Below are 16441 nucleotides of genomic sequence, written 5' to 3'. Positions count from 1 at the left end.
GACGCCTGCTCTAATGGAACAGTCTCCATTGGCATTGTTCATACTGGCTGAAGCTGATGGAAGTTGGAGTCCAACAACATCTGGAGGGCCTAGGTTCCCCATCCCCGCTTTACAGAAACTTCAGAATGACAAGGGGGGATGCAGAAAGGGCCCAACCTCAGGCCACCCAACGCAGGTCACAGACTGCTCAGTGGTCCCAAGTTCTCCATTGACTCCATCCAACCTCCTCACTCATGCAAAACAGTATCCAGAGTGAACAACTCCAAAAGCAGCATGCTGGGTGTGAAGAGAGCTGACAAAAACTGGAGGAAACATCTTAAAAGAGGAAGCAATATTTACAACCAGGAAAAAATAATGGCTGGGAATTTAAGGGGTCTGGAAATTTTTCTTGGCTCTCCTTTTGTGACCATCTCTCTAAGGAACTCCAAGGTACAAATGTGACATTACATTGTTGTCAGATTTATTGCCCGCCCTTCACCCTAAGGCCCCGAGGCAGGTTACAACAATTTTTAAAACAACATTAAAGCCGTTTAAAACATTTCACAACCACAGCAATAGGGTGGTTCCTAAAATTATACCTATCAGGTGACAAAGGCCAGGGTAAAGAGCCATTCACTGAAAAGTGTATAGTGAAATTGTCAGGTGCAGCTCTGTAGGGGCTACCATAGAAAATGGTCTCTCTTGGGCCACACACACCCGCTTCTGAGGGTGCTGCACTACCGAAAAGGCCCCCTCCACTGATCCTAACACCCTAGAGGGTTTGCAGGGAAGGAAGTGGTCTCTCAGATGCCACTACTGCTTTTGCAAATCTTATTAATTTCTTCAGAAGCCACATATCATTTTTGCTGCAGAAGTGAATCCTGTCACAATGGCTTGGTTATATTCATACATTTTGCCAGCCTCTGACAAAAGTGCCAAGGGATTTGAGACCCTGTGCTCCCAAAATCAGCTGCACAAGCCCAACCCTTGACCTACCTTCTCACACCACCCTGTGTTCTAGCACCACCAAAAACCAACTGGGAACCAACTGGGAAACTACCAGCAGGAAGGTCAGCAGGAAACAATGGGATGACCCTGAGGTCCTGCATTTTGCCCGCACAAATAAGCTACTTAAAAATATCTATCAATCTAAACAGTAGAGGGCAGCAATGGTACATGATACAACTGTCTGTAGAACACTTTCTGTTTTAAAGGCTCAGGAATGTCTATGTGAAAAGTCTTAAAATAAAAAAAATAAAAAATTAGTTGTTTCAGCCTCAGCATCCTGTCACATGGATAGGCATATGAAGCAGATCAGGCACCTATTTTATCACTGTGTGGCATAGAGTCAGGGCCAAGTTTAACACAATGCTAAGCTAGGGAACAATTTGGCTTCACCCCCAGAGGCACACTCCATTGTCTCTCGAAACAGATGGATGCCACCTCCACCAGATTCTCTAATGTTATAAACATCCTAGGAAAGAGGAGGATAGCTTTAGATTCCTAAATGTGGCAGGTACACTAAGGTAATCTGCAGCAGCTTTTGCTTTCAGAGACATTCAGGAATGTTTGTGGGTGAGGGTGTGGAAGTAAGGGGCATAGCAAGGGTATTGAGAAAGGGCTTAAAATGTGAATTTGGCTTCCAGGTCAAGGAAGATAGTTACAATCAGAGACTCATGGGAGATACAGCTAGTACTGTAGTACATACAGAGATAAGAGGTCTTGACAATCTTGTGATAATGTTAATTTCGGGGGGGGGGGGAATGTGAACATAATGCATTCCCCCCCCCCCCCAGTTTTAATGGATCTATGTGGGGATGTTTATTTGGTTGTAGGGTTGTAAGTTGCTTTGGTTGCAATGGGCAAGAAAAAGTGAAGAATACATTTAATAAATAATAATAATAATAATAATAATAATAATAATAATAATAAATTTCTAACTAAGTGTGTAATATAGGGGCAGGCAAAGTAGTGCCCCCTAGATGTTATTAGACTGCACATCTAGAGGGCACTACAGTGGCTACCCATGTTGTTGTATTGCTGCGCAGAAGCCAGTAAGGGTTTACTTCACGTAAAATGTAACAGCATTATACAGATGAAAGCATCAAGCTGCAGTAGGATTTGATGTGGTTGCACATCAAAATAATGAAAATAATATCACACTGACAGGCCTCAGACAGTTCTTTCTGAAGTCAGTCAGCCACAGAATGCGCAAGTACATTGTATTCCTTTCAGATAGTGATCAAACACCTTCATGAAAACCAGAGGAGGGAAAGCTCTCTTTTATAAATTGCAAACTGGCTCATCATGGTGAAGTTGGTGCCTGAATTCATTGTGAGGGCCTGCTATATGTTGTCCCAAACCCCTGGCCTACCTGGCAGCAAGTCAATATGTCAAGCCCCCCATCCAGGGTCAATCCGTGTGTCCAAAGTTCAAACTGAATCATAATCCCACAGAGCTCCTGGAACATCCAAGCTGAGGTCCTTCAATGTGGGCAGTTGAGCAAACACAGCACCTCAACTCTACTTCCCTTTTGCCTGCTGATTGCAGCATCTGGGCTTGACGAGGCCTGTGACCCTCACCTGTGCAAAGCCTAATCCAGCTAGGGAATCACACACCTCCTCCCAGAGCTAATGAGTCTCACCTGGCCAGCAAGGGAGCTGGGCCCTTGCCTGCCTCAGCTTCCTAGAGCATGGGTAGGCAAACTAAGGCCCGGGGGCTGGATCCGGCCCAATCACCTTCTAAATCCGGCCTGCAGACAGTCCGGGAATCAGCGTGTTTTTACATGAGTAGAATGTGTCCTTTTATTTAAAATGCACCTCTGGGTTATTTGTGGGGCCTGCTTGGTGTTTTTACATGAGTAGAATGTGTGCTTTTATTTAAGCTCTCTGGATTATTTGTGGGGCATAGGAATTTGTTCATTTCCCCCCCAACATATAGTTCATTTCCTCCTCCCCATCGTCCTGCTCGTTTGTCACATATGTTGCCAAAAATGAGGAGTCACCTCACCAAAAAAAGAGGGGTGGGACAAAAGAGAGCAACAATTTGCATAAAGCTCAGCACATGACAATTCATAGATATAGACACATATTAATGAAAAATTATTATAACTGAAATAGAAATGTGACACATCCTACTGTGGCAGGCAAGACGCCAGGTGACTGACATGTGCCTACCCTGTTGGCTGACCAGGTGTTGATCAGTGTAGATGGGCAATTTCATGGCTCCTGCTCTCTCTTTTTATGGTTCCTTGTCTCTAAACCAGCCTTGGACTGGACAGCCTTAAAATAGAGGACACCTTGTAAAACAGAACACTGTTTTCTGACAGCCTTTCAAAGCTGCCCTTAGCTCATTAGGGCACATGGCATCACCCCATGCCATCTTTACTGGAGACAAAGCGCACTTGTGATGCTGCACACACCTATAAATGGATCAAGTCCTTGTTAAGGAATGCCATTAATGGGTTAATTTCATTAGTGAGGAAAGAGCTGACTCATTCCTGAGATGTACCTGGCTGAATCTGGTGACTTCATTAGCAGTGTTACTGGGCAGATTAGGCATGTAACTTTATGTATATAGGGGCTTAGATTACAGCCGTGGGTTGTTGGTTGTTGATCATGGGTTGTTGTCAGGAAGGAGTGGATTGTTGTGGATCTGTGGAGTTATCTGAACACTTTGAGAAGAGCATGTCTGAGACTTTGAGAATTGCCTCAGGACTCAGCTGTTACAGGACTATGTGAAAATTGACTTAGAATTTATGTGTGGACTTTGTTCAGTAAGGACATTGAAGTACAGAAACCCCTCTGGGACCAGAGGGAGAAAAGTATTGGTATAACTTGTATATGGGACGCGGGTGGCGCTGTGGGCAGAGCCTAGGACTTGCCGATCAGAAGGTCGGCGGTTTGAATCCCCGCGATGGGGTGAGCTCCTGTTGCTCAGTCCCTGCTCCTGCCAACCTAGCAGTTCGAAAGCACGTCAAAGTGCAAGTAGATAAATAGGTACCGCTCCGGCAGGAAGGTAAACAGCGTTTCCGTGCGCTGCTCTGGTTCGCCAGAAGCGGCTTAGTCATGCTGGCCACATGACCTGGAAGCTGTACGCCGGCTCCCTCAGCCACTAAAGCGAGATGAGCGCCACAACCCCAGAGTCATCCGCGACTGGACCTAATGGTCAGGGGTCCCTTTACCTTAACTTGTATATAGTGTGTAAATGTAGAGTATGCTGTTTTGTGTGTGCCAAGGAAAACAACTTTGCTTAAAACAGCCACGGTTTCATGTTGAAAGAGCACAAAAAGAGCAAGAGTTACAAGTTGAAGACCAACAGCTGAGTGGCAGGAATGCAGGAAACTGCCAGCCCATTGGTGGCCTAACTGGCCATGATCTCTGGGGTTTCAGACTAGGGTCTCACCCAGACCTGTCTGAAGATGCCAGGGCTTGAATCTGGGACCTTCTGAATGCAAGGCGCATGCTTCACCACTGTCTGCAGATGATGAAAATAATTACAATTCATACTTTTGCCACTTGGTACTTCTGTCTTTGAAGTGGATCATTCCAATTCTTTTTAAAAAATCCAAAACTAGGGAACTGTGGGTGGGAGGCATCTACAGGAAGCGAGAGGAACTTACTCCAGCCCATTGGAAAACTAGTTAACTGCAACCATTGCAAAAGCCATCCCTTCTGCATATAATGCAAGTACTCTGTACCACTCAGGTTTGGCCTCTCCCCATAACTACGTATGGAAAAAGTGAATTTATATGAGGTGGTGGTGGAATCATTGTCATCTCTGACTGGCAGTGGTTTTCCAGGGTCTCAGTCTTTTCACATCACCTACTTCACCTTTTAGGGACGCGGGTGGCGCTGTGGGTTAAACCACAGAGCCTAGGACTTGCCGATCAGAAGGTTAGCAGTTCGAATCCCCGCAAAGGGGGTGAGCTCCTGTTGCTCAGTCCCAGCTCCTGCCAACCTAGCAGTTCAAAAGCACGTCAAAGTGCAAGTAAATAAATAGGTACCGCTCTGGCGGGAAGGTAAATGGCGTTTCCGTGCGCTGCTCTGGTCCACCAGAAGCAGCTTAGTCATGCTGGCCACATGACCTGGAAGCTGTACGCCGGCTCCCTCGGCCAATAAAGCGAGATGAGCGCCGCAAATCCAGAGTCGGTCACAACTGGACCTAATGGTCAGGGGTCCCTTTACCTTTACCTTTACTTCACCTTTTACAGCCCAAGAGACACATTGCTTGGTGGACAACCTTCTAGTGGCCACCTAGCAGCACTGAGGCCAAAATGAGCTACGTAATGGACATAACTCTGACTTTTGCAGACTAAAGCATGCGAAAAGTCAGAGGTTTCTGCATGCATACACCCAGCTCTCCATCATGCAAGCAGGAGGAAGTACCACTGTCCAAGGACACCTTCTAGGCAGTCAAAAGCACTTCAAGAAGGTGCAGAGCAGGGCCAATAAGAGAGGCTGGCCAGGGGAGGGTGGCATAGCCTGGAGGACCTGATTTGGCCCCTAGGCCTGAGGTACCCCACCCCAACTTTACATAATCAAAATTATTTTTAAAGAAAAACTGGTGGTGCCTGGGGCAGAGGGTTTGTTTTGCCCCTGAGCCATGGCAGCCCAGTAGACTTGGCTCCTCTCAGGAGGTGCTCAGGAAGGTGGCAGTGAAGAAAGCTGCACTCCGGAGATGAGTTTCTCTCAAAAAGGTGCTTGTAAAACAAAGCAGGCGTGCGAGTTCCTTCTCACCCCCTTTCCCAAAGCGTAGTCTCCAGGTTCATCCACAGTGGGTGAGTGAGTGAGAAAAGGGTTCACCGATAGTTCAGGCCACTAGGCTGCCGCATAATTTTAAAATTTAAATTCCTCGGTGAGATGTAACTCGCAAGTAAATGACAAACATAATTTCATGCACCGTTCACCAAAAGGCTCATGAAACTGTAGGTTCTCCCCCTAAAGAATGTAAACACCGCATGTGTCACGACTAAACAGAGTGCAATTCCGGAGCAAACCAGGCTAAAACGAAAATGCAACATGGGCTCATTCGTTTGTTGGTAATGCTTTTAACCCTGAAATATTCTTGTGCTGTATTGTACATGATGCCTTCTTCACCTTCTTCAGAGTCCAGGTGGCAAAGGCATGTCGTGCATCATTTCCCACAATGCTTTCCCAAGTATCTATCTCAAGTGTTGTCTACACGGTGACTAACAGAGGCTCCTTGGGAGTTCACACCAGGGTTTCACCCAGCCACATCTGGGGTTGAACCTAGGACCTTCTGCATACAAAGTAGTTGCACATTCCTTCCCCAAATGAAGGAAAGGACCTCTATTCATATTCTTGCCTTTTTTTGATACTTACCGGTATGTCTTTTTATTGGCTCATTCTGAGTCCTTTTTTAAGCCAGGGAATTGTGGATGGGAGATGTCTGCAGGAAGCTAGAAAAAATTACTCCAGCCTACTACAAAAACCAGTTAGTTGTACACTATTAACCTGTTCCAGCTGCATTTAAGACTTCCAATAAACAGTAGTAAGAAGTGCTGTGATCATGTATGCAGGTCATGTCATGTCTGGCCACAACGTCATCCCTTCTCTCTCGCTTTCCATTTAAGGCTAAGGCAGCTCCTCATGTTTAGCGAGCCCAAGAGCCACATTTTGCAATATTGGCAGCAGCAGGATTAATATGCAGTTCTAGGTTTCAGGGGACAGCTCTGATAGGGAAAAGACAGTTGTGGTCAAAATGCAGATATTATTTCACGAAAACTTCAAAAAATATATACTGCACTGAAACCCCAACTTCATGCCTATATTAATCATAAAAGTCAGAACAGAACAGTTATTTAGAGGACCAGTTATGATTTCTTACACCGCAGTAAAGCTACATTTAGCAACTGTCACTGGCATATAGATTTACCTTACTTCCTTGACAGTGTGTCTGATAACAATTTGTAAAAGACTTCCCAGGGATAATTGACTATCCATCTGCTTGCCTCTTCCCATTGACCAGGTACACAGTGGGAGCTTTCCCTATCTCTTCGTTCCATTATGACTAGGTAATTAAGTAGGGTTTTCTCCTGGCTGATTGGGGATTGAGCCAAACTCTGGGGTAAAGGGCAGGGAATATGGGTGTATGCAGCCCATGATGAACCCCCATGACCCATATTTGCAGTCTAGAGCATGGGTAGGTAAACTAAAGCTGAATCCAGCCCAATCATCTTCTAAATCCGGCCAGCGGACGGTCCAGGAATCAGCGTGTTTTTACATGAGTAGAATGTGTGCTTTTATTTAAAATGCATCTCTGGGTTATTTGTGGGGCATAGGAATTCGTTCACCCCCCCCCCAATATAGTCTGGCCCTCCACAAGGTCTGAGGGACAGTGGACAGGCCCCCTGCTGAAAAAGTTTGCTGATCCCTGGTCTAGAGCATTTCAGTTCAGAGTTCTGTCACCCATTTCTGCATATTGTAGAGCAGGTGTGGGAATGCTGTGGCCCTTCAAATCTTGCTCGACTATGGCTTTCTTCTTCCCTGACAATTGGCTGTGCAATCTCACACCTCTAGGAATTGGAATCCAACAACATCTGGAGGGTCACAGCTTCCCCATCCCTGATGTAGAGAAGGACTCCCAGCCAAGAACAAGGACTCTCCAACTGTCACTCAGCAGTAGACATGGCTCCTTGTCCCAAGCCAAGCCAAGCAAGGAAAGAATAGGGACACCATTCAGGCTTCTTCCTAGCTTTTCCTAGTCTGTTCCTGCTGGGAACAAGGAATAATGTTATCTGCTGGGTAACCATGGAAAGAATCTTTGGCTCGGTGAAGAGACATTTAAAATTTATCCAGCAGAAGTTACAGTAGCAACATTGGGGTAGTTGAAAGGAGGATGGGTAGTTGGGGTATAGAAGGAAGGTCTGGGCACATTCAAGAAGGTATTGGATTGCTAACACCAATCCAAGGTGATAAAATCAGCATCTTCATTTTCACTGGCTGAGCCTGCAAGCAACCACTGCATCCTAGCACATGCCTAGGATGTCTAGAGTCCATGAGATGTACCGCTGGTCACTGTGGTGCTAGCTCCATAATACTTGCAGTAATTTGCAGTAGCTACCACCCATGGTGCCCACCCATCATGGAGACTTCAACATGGCATGGTCCCAAATGAAGCTGGAAGAGGGCCAGCCAAGCCTGAGGCTGCTGTGTCACTGTCTGGAGAACTAAATAAAGTTTTGAGACCAGTGGATGGGAGGTTGCAGATCCTGACTCAGAACCCTCAGTGAGCTTCTTCTGAGCCAGACCTGGTAGAAGAGTCAAGTGTCTCCCATACTTCCCATACTGTGGTACGTGGATGAGGCTCCTGATGGTCCAAGCCTGGTGGTCAAGTCTGGGCCCTCACAGATGTTTCCCCCCTGAGCCTGACTTCCTGGCTCGCATTAGCATGTCTGCATAATGACAATAGGCAAACACAAGGCAGGAGGGCACTGAAAGGCAAAGTAATCATCACCTTAAATCAACACTTTAAGATCCACATTCCCCATGGCAGCAGAGCTTGGGAAGAGTGGATTGGAGACCTTAGGCCACTTCTCTTTGTTGGAGGAACTTGAGCACTTGAAGCCTGCCTGCCTTGCCAGAAGGCGGCAGCCCTGCAGATCAGAACATGATGTGCAGATAGAGCTCTGTGCAAACAATGGTTTCTCCAGTCATTTCAGTGTCGGGTAAAGCTCTGCATTTACAAACACATTTAAGCACCTTTAAGTCCCATTGATTCCCAATGTCATAAACATTTAAATCGTGAAGGCTTTGAAAAGGTCATTATGTATTTAAAGTAACGAGTTTGAAAGTTGATCATTACAGCTTTGGGAAACGCTCTTATTATTGTACACTGATAACACTTGCTTTTAGAGACTCGGATTCCCCCAAGCTTTTTTTCCAGTTCTTTCCAAGGGCAGGCATTGAAATAACATTCACTTCTAAAGGAAGTGACTGTGTAGCTTACCATGGTTTAATCTTACGAGGAAGAAATTCTATTTTAGATTAGCCAGTTTAGTGTAGGGTAGTGTAGGGGTGGCTCATCTGTGGCCTTCCAGATGTTGATGGCTAGTCTAATAACATCTGGAGAGCCATAAGTTAGTCATTCTTGTTTTAATGGTGTGCCTGAATTCTAAATATTAGTTAATCTTAACTATGATTAGTGAAAATAAGCCAGCTTCATAACTTGTAGTTTGGTATTGGCTTATCTACACTAAACATTGATGTTAAAGGATATCACTAACAGTTTCATGCTTTCAAGGGGTTTACCCTGTGCATCACTTAATTGGATATACAGTGGTACCTCGGTTTTTGAACGTAATCCATTCCAGAAGACTGAAATGTTTGAAAACTGAAGCATGCATTTCTGGAAGCATTTACATCCGGAAAAGTCAATACAGAAGCCGCATGGCACATCTGGCTTCTGAAAAGCAGTTGCTTCCAGGTTTAGGGCGTTCGAAAGCTGAAACGTTCGACTTCCAAGACGTTCGAAAACTGAGGTACCATTGTAAACCCATGATCCTGGGCACAACTGTAATAGGAAGTCAAAGTTAACTGTCACTTCCATTTGTGCCATACTAGGAATGAAACAGTATTGGAGACCAAATGCTGCTCAGTTACAGCAAACCAAGATAAGTCAGAAACCATGGTTTATTGTGAGTACAGAGGCAGCTGTTACGTTTGATAAGAGTGCAAAAACATTTTGGGCTCAATAATTGCCTTAATATTTGTGCTTACTCAACCAAGTAGTGTTGTTATGGTCAGCTGAAGAAATAATGCATGTGCTATTAGAAATAAAGGAACAAACATTTATTTAGCAGATAAAACCAGATCAGTCTGTTTATCCGCCTATAATGAGCTTGTTAAAGTCAATTGGTCAAGAATACGTATGGAGCTTTATAAAACTCATCTTATTAATGTCACTTCCATTACCCAGCTTTGAAATTTCCTTTCTTGGGTTTGGTTCACATAATTATTAACTGCAAAACCTGAAAATTCAGTGTAAAAACTATACAGATCCAAAGAAAGCAGCAGGATACTTGCCTTGCATACAAAATGATGTGTGACATGTGTTCTGTGAACTGGGCAGGCAATGGCTTTGTGAACTGGTCCTATGAGTTCCACTGATCTCTCTCTCTCATCTGAACTCTCTGACAGTCCAGAAATATTAGTTGCAGGATTGCTAAAGCCAGTGTTGATGCTGCAAAGGCTAATTCATATCTACTATATATTTTGAAAATGTGTTTGTTGACTTTGCATTTGGACATCTCTTAAGATGTCCACACCTTGCATGGTGGTCCCCGAGTTCATGGAGCAGGTTTTTGTCTGTTTGGATACAGTTGGCTGTCATTTTGGATCAATATGATGGACTGACCCTTTCAAAACTGCATCACTTATAACCACATTTTGCATGATTCTTCCTGAGATCAAGCAGCAGGTTTTCCTTTATGTTTGGATACAACTGGATGCCATTTTGAATCAAGATGGTGAACAGAACTTTTCAAACGGTGGCATTTTTTTTGTTTCTTAGAATTCCTATGCAACTTGAGGCTGCTCATTTTTCATTTAAACCATTTGTATATAATCTGTTTCAGTTTTTAACCACTCCACATACATCACCTTGGTGTGATCTGCACAACCATCACTGTAAGAAGAGGGTAGAGCTGAGGCTGAGAGAATGACAGATGGAAGATTAACTCAGAAACTTCATAAATAATCCTCTTAGCAAATATTCTGTATCTGATGTTACAAATCATTTCACTCCAAAGGAAATTGGGGGGGGGGGGTGAAGTTCAGATAAGTAACCAGACTTTTTTTTTAAGTACTCAATATACAGAAATGCATGTTTCGGCGGGGGGAAATGTTGAGTCAAATAGTGAACCCACTTGTCAGTCCACTGTATGCCCAGAGTTCACTGTTCAAGCTTGGGCTTCCCTATTCAGTTCACTCTGCTTGATTAGGCTTGATTAGCCAGCAATGCCTGGATCTGAGTATTTTGGAGTGCAGAAAGATGCCGTGTATTGAATCAGACCACAAGCCCATTGTGACCAATGCCATGTTCTCTGATTAGACTAGCAGCAGTTCTCCAAGGTCTCAGGCAGAATTTTATGCCATCATTTGCTACCTGATTCTCTTGAAATGGGTTATTTGGAGGCTCCTGCTGGCTGTGTTCAGGATGCCAGGGATTTGATTCCTCAGAGCTTGTGACTGCACAGGCATCCATTTCTCATCTGCCTAAGCATGGGTCATGAGTGATCTCTAATAGGTGATGCAACCTTAAGCATATCAGAGACAGATGATGGATTGCCAGATACTGTATATATTTATGTTATTTAGGCTTCCATCTATAAATTTCAGTTAAATATTCATTCCTGTTAATCCACATCAGGCACACAATTGAAGATATATTAGACTGGACCTCACTTTTTTTTTCCTTTTTGTTAATTTTTCTCTTTAAACGCCTACTAATGTTTATCCGTAAGTTTCTCCTTCACTTTCTAAGATGCTGCTTAAAATATTAATACATTAGTCAGCTCAAATCTTGTAAGCTCTTAAATTACTTCGATGCAACCCTCAATTTAAATTTGCTGACACATTTAACCTCCAGAGTGGTTAGATAAATGGATGCTGAGTGCAAAATATATCTCATGGAATACGACATTTGCCTCTTGAAAAGCTTTGTGATAAATACCAGTTGTGAACGTGCTCCGGTTATGAGGGTCCTGCCGGATAACGGTAAATCGCACATCACAGGATGCACGGAATGCCATTTTAAGCAATATTCTGATGCTAAAAATAATGGGAGTCGATCCAAACAGCTGCATGGAGAGCATGCAGCAGTGTCAAGGGTGTGGAATCGGTGACCTTCCAAATGCTGGTGGATGCAACTTCTATCATTGGCCGTGTTGGCTAGGGCTGATAGAAGACCAACAACACCTGGAAGGCCACAGACTCCACACCCTTCAGTAGAGCTCCTATGCTATCTTTGGCCCCTGCAAAGCCAGACAGCAAACTTTAGAAGCAACCTCCAAGACAGCCTCAAAGGACGTCTGTGGTGGGAAACACTGGTCACCTGGGCAAACATTGAAGTTCTTTCTGTTTGACTTAGCTGTTCATTCAAATGGATTCCAAGTGCAAAACATGATGTCACGTGGCTGATAAAGTACGAGAAACCATACACTGACTGGGAGGATCAAAGGTTGAAACTCACTTCTGATTATCTTTCACAGATAAGCTGAGAGTTTGGCACATCCTGTTACTTCCAGAATATTTGAGAACATTTGAACCCTGGTCTCCCAGACCCTAGTCAGACATTCTAACCACAACCCCACACGAACTTAGAAAAACCAGTGCACTTAGAAATGCAGCCGTGGTGTCTGGGACTGAAGGGAGTTCTGATCCATAACTTCAGGAAAGCACCAGGCTAGTGAAGGCTGTATAACTGAATGCATGCTGCATTTTAACAATGAATGGACAGGCCTTTGGAAAAACAAAACAACCCCCCTTAGTTTTGTGAATTGCCGCAGATGGGACTTGTTACCCTTTTTGGCCTGTGATATACAGATGCCATCTACAGTAAGGATGAACACTGAAAGTGCCATGCAGTGGCTTTCAAAAAGGATTTGACTAGCTTCCTTGCAGGGACATCTACATGGAAAGGAAACTAATTATTCAAAGGATGGAGGAGTAAATTACTGTCATGGTTTATTAAACACTAGCTAAAAGTTGGCAGAGTCAATTTCCAACTTGGCCTGAAGCATGTGTGCTGGGGTCCAGTGCTGCTGGATGCATCTATTAATTATCAGGCAAAGCAGGGGATAGCCATTCAGGTGCCAGCATCTGGATGGAGTGGTACAAAGCTATTCAGGTGGGCAGACTTGGTGCATGTCTGTGAACCCATTGGGGGAAAATTGAACAAAGGTATCTCATTGGGCTTGTAGATGAAGGTAAGAAAACTCATAAAACATGAGCAGTGCAATTCTATGCATGTTTACTCAGAAGAAGAAAAAATCTCATTGTGTTCAGTGGAGCTTACTGTCGGGGTAAGTGTACATAGGCCATCCTTCCCCATCCTGGTACCCTCTAGATATTTTTGATTACAATTTGTCATTGGTTACGCTGGCTGAGACTGATGGATATGGTAAGCTAAAACATCTGGAGGGCATCAGGTTGGGGAAGACAGGTAGTGCAGAAGAGGGAAAATTCAGCAGACATGGCTTGCATGACAAGCTACACCAGCTGAAATCCCCTCTTCTGCACAACTATGAAAGGTGATGGAGCCCGGGCCACCCCACGCCTTAGGCCAGGGGTAAAAAATGTGGTGTCCACCAGATGTAGTCGGGTATAACAACTCCAGCCAGCGAGGTTTGGTCAGAGATAAAGGGAGTTGTACTATGGCAACATCTGGAGGATACTATGTTGGCAAGACCTGCTAGAGATGTGATAAATTGACTGTGTCCAAATTACAGCCAAAGTTATTCACTTTCAAATGTGATTGGTTTTAATGGGAGAAACATGTCTGGGTGCTCTCCCTCAGAGGCAGAAAGCAGGGTGTCTGCTGGCCTTGCTCTGCTGGATGTGCCATCCAGCCCCACTGTCCCCATGGGATGCTTGTGTGTGTGTGAACCCTGTTCTAACACGTGTGGCAGGGGTGGGGTGGCAGTGGTAGGGGCAGAGGCCAGGCACCCACAGCAAAAGTTTTGTGGGTGCCCCTCTGGAGTTGGCGCATGGCTCCAAGTGGTTTATTGTTTTCCCCAGGAAATCCTGCTGAATTGGAGCAAACATTTTGCAGAAAACTTGATTGACGTTTGCTCCAATTCGGTGGTAAAGAGTGAGTTTTCTCAGGGGGAAGCAGAAGTGTGGCTGAGCCCTACAATGGATCTACTTTCATTATTTGTGAAGCAGGCAACACACTCTGAGGTTTGTGAGTTGAATTGCTGATTAAGAGCTGAAGTGAAGGGCACTCTGCTTTTGTCCTCCCACTCAATTAGTATTTTTCAACCATTATTTAAAGGGCATTAGCTTGTTAATATCAACGAGTGTAGAGATGTGAACAAGTTTCCCCTTCGTATCATCAGTCTGAAACCCCTTCACTTTGCATTGATATGGATGGGATAGATAGCTCTCTTTCCTTTGTCTCCATATTTCTTCCTTCAAGTAAGGGCATTTGCGCAACAGAATATCATTATTAAATTATGTGTTCCACCAGGCTAGTGGTTTTCCCAATTAACCGGTACAATACTCATAATCCCTCTGATTAACCAATTTAAGCTTCTTATCCTAATGACACATGGCTCTGGTTATTATTCAGGGCCTGATTTCAGCCAGATTCTGATTGTTATCCTGTTGTATGCAATCACTTGATCAAATAGCTGATATGAGACTCACAGGAGCTAAAACTATGGCCCTGGATATTTCAGGGTACATTTCTTTGAGTCCGTTGCAGTTTGACATTGCTGACTGCAGAGTTTTGTGGAATGCACAATTAGCAAGAAATGTTATCTGAAGTTGACTTGTGATGGTGACCTTTCCTTCTTGATATTAATGCACAAAGATCTATGATCTTATAAAAACTTCTCATTAGGCCGTATGATTCAACACTTCCATTAGAAAGCTATGTAAGAGTGAACCTTAGTTTTGACTTACTTTGTATACTGGCCGGGTGTGGGGGAGGAGCCACATTAAATAGTGTTAGAGAAGCTATGTACTAACTTGATTTAGGCCAAGGGTGGGAAACTTTTCTGCCCAAGGGCCGAATTCCCTTCTGGGAAACTTTCCTGGGGCCATATGCCAATGCTGCGTGGGGTGAGAGGGAAAAATGGGGAGAACAATGAATGGAACTTGCCCCTTTGTAAGATAGGCTGGTTTGTACATTCACACACCCGTCATCCATGCCAGCAAGAGGCATAATCAGAATTCAAAGACACATTCAAGCAGGATGTGAAGCAGGGCCAGGGAGGGTTGTTGCTAGGGACAAGGAGATGCCATGGGGAGAGTCCCAAGGGCCAGATAGAGAGGACTGGGGGGCACATTTGGCCCCTGAGACTGAGATTCCTCACCCATTTTAGGCTAATGTTTAGAACCAAACATTCTAAGCTATGTCATGTGTGGCAGGTGCAAAAGCTACCAGCAACGTAATTACTTCCCTCTCCTTCTTGTTTACAACTTACCTGTATCTCGATGGCTCTGGGGGAACCAGGTAGGAGATGCTTGCTTTGGTTGTAGCCGTATGCATGTTAATACACCCAGTTATAAAGTGGCACATCTAAAAGTAGCCAGCAGTTGAGTGATCAGGTTTGGATGCAACACTGAACTATGCTCCTACCCTCTCCTTCTCCAACATGGCTGCAAGATTGGAAGTATTCACTTCTGCTTTCAGTTCATCATGGTTAATAGGCGTATTCAGATATTCACCTGATTGCACAATTATTGAAAGTGTGCACAGGGAAAGGGGTGTGTATGCAAGCTCTGCCTCCATGCCCAACCTTCTTGATGTTGCACGGTGAAGATCTGCAGGAGGCTCTGTCTCATGTTTGCTTGAATGCAGCTGGGGGGCTTTGCTTTAACAGGATCTCCAAGCACACAGAGAATCCAACTCACCTTCAAGTGAATGCGACTAGAAGCCCTCTGCTGAGTTTCCCTATGTAAAACAAGCAAGACTTCAGATTGCGCAGCGGGTGGAGCATCTGCATTATGTCTGACCCCAGAACTGTGGCTCACCTTAATTCTGCTTTGCAGTCCCCAAGACAGTATGGCAGAGTGTCAGAGATTATGGGAGATGTAGTTCAAAACATCTGAAGGGCACCAGGTTGGGAAAGGGTAGTTTAGAGAAAGAAGCCAATTATAGTTTGAAGTTGGCTTATTTCTCTAAATCATTGTTAAGACACACCACAGTTTGTCTGGATTTAGACATGACAATAAATTGTGGTTAATTAAAAGTAGAAGCAACAGTTTCAATTGTCTTGTGGCTGTGCTAGAGTAGAAGGGATCTCACAAGCCCAAGGCTCATTTATCTTAATGTTTAACCTTAATTTAGCATTACATCTGAATAAGGCCACTCTAGCATAGTCACTGAGAGTCATATCGAGATGTATGGTAGCCAAAACCAGTGTCTCAACCACATCTTCAGGCAGCTACTTGCTCAAGATGCTAATGATTCTCTGAACAAATGCATCTCATTCATCCGACTGCAAATTAATATCTAGATCCATTCCACCTGAGATGCAGAGATACTGGCCTCTTTTGTGTCTTAATCTGTAGTAATTGAATTGTTTTTGTTTCTGAAGTTGTACAGACTAAGACTTCCTTGAGCAAAAGCAAACAGAGTTTTGTATAGTTTAAAATAATTTAAACCGGAGTGTGATGGATCTCTCACACAGAGACTCTCACCGGCTGGCAAATTAGATTAGAAATGTAGAATCAGCCCAGAACTGTATGATTCCCTGTAATCCCTTCTCTTA

This window comes from Podarcis filfolensis (genome assembly GCF_964270895.1).
Source record: "Podarcis filfolensis genome assembly, chromosome: 10".
Classification (NCBI taxonomy): domain Eukaryota; kingdom Metazoa; phylum Chordata; class Lepidosauria; order Squamata; family Lacertidae; genus Podarcis; species Podarcis filfolensis.
This window is presented reverse-complemented; position numbering follows the sequence as displayed.